We start from the raw sequence: 1,209 nt of genomic DNA, 5'->3' as shown, positions 1-1,209 counted from the left end.
AAAAAAAAAAAATTAGCTGGGCATGGTGGCGTTCACTTGTAATCCCAGCTACCGGGGAGGCTGAAGCAGAAGAATTGCTTGAACCTGGGAGGCAGAGCTCGCAGTGAGCTGATAGCACGCCACTATACTCCAGCCTTGGCAACAAAGCAAGACTGTGTCAAAAAAAAAAAAAAAAAAAAGCCAGGCACAGTGGCTCATGCCTGTAATCCCAGCACTTTGGGAGGCCGAGGCAGGCAGATCACTTGAGGTCAGGAGTTCGAGACCAGCCTGACCAACATGGTGAAACCCCATCTCTACAAAAAATACAAAAATTAGGGCTCGCTTTGGCAGCACATATACTACAATTGTAAACGATACAGAGAAGATTAGCATTGGCCCCTGCCCAAGGATGACACACAAATTCGTGAAGTGTTCCATATTTTGCACAGTCTGGGAAGATCATTTCAGTATCTGCTAACTAGCACTAAGGAAATAGTGTGAATCTAAGCAAAAACCGGTGGCACCCAATGACAAAATTGTGGTTTTCATTAAAAAAAAAAAAAAAATTAGCCAGGTATGGTGGCACAGGCCTGTAATCCCAGCTACTCGGGAGGCTGAGGCAGGAGAATCGCTTGAACCCAGGAGGTGGAGGTTGCAGTGAACTGAGATCACACCACTGCACTCCAGCCTGGGTGACAGAGTAAGACTCTGTCAAAAATATATATATATATATATAATATATATATTATATTTTATATATATATTATATTTTATATATATAATATATATTTTATATATATATAATATAATATATATTTTATATATATAATATAATATATATATATGCCTTCAATGAAAAGTTCCCTATGTTCAATTGTTTTCAAGTATCAGCTTGATTATCATAAGCAAAATCCACTTATAGTTTTCTGAAATTTTTAGGACAATTCTTTCTTCAAGGGAAAAACCCCGTCTCTACTAAAAATACAAAAAATTAGCCGGGCATGGTGGTGCATGCCTGTAATTCCAGCTACTTGGGAGGCTGAGGCAGGAGAATTGCTTGAACTCGGGAGGCAGAAGTTGCCGTGAGCCGAGATCGTGCCATTGCACTCCAGCCTGGGCAACAAGAGCGAAACTCCGTCTCAAAAAAAAAAAAAAGAAAACAAACAAGCAAAAAACCTTAACAGCTCTGTCATTTACAGTAATCTGGGTAAAAATTTAAGTTAGGCACTT

General features: G+C 39.5%; 1 non-coding gene across 1 annotated transcript; it reads left to right on the top strand.

The window, feature by feature from the left end:
* Positions 1-314: 314 nt before the first annotated feature.
* Positions 315-423, top strand: LOC115930514 (U6 spliceosomal RNA). Its single transcript, XR_004067145.2, has one exon. It is a non-coding gene; the product is annotated as a U6 spliceosomal RNA (small nuclear RNA).
* Positions 424-1,209: the final 786 nt, after the last annotated feature.

Source organism: Gorilla gorilla, chromosome 14 (genome assembly GCF_029281585.2).
Source record: "Gorilla gorilla gorilla isolate KB3781 chromosome 14, NHGRI_mGorGor1-v2.1_pri, whole genome shotgun sequence".
Lineage (NCBI taxonomy): Eukaryota > Metazoa > Chordata > Mammalia > Primates > Hominidae > Gorilla > Gorilla gorilla.
This window is presented reverse-complemented; position numbering and strand designations above follow the sequence as displayed.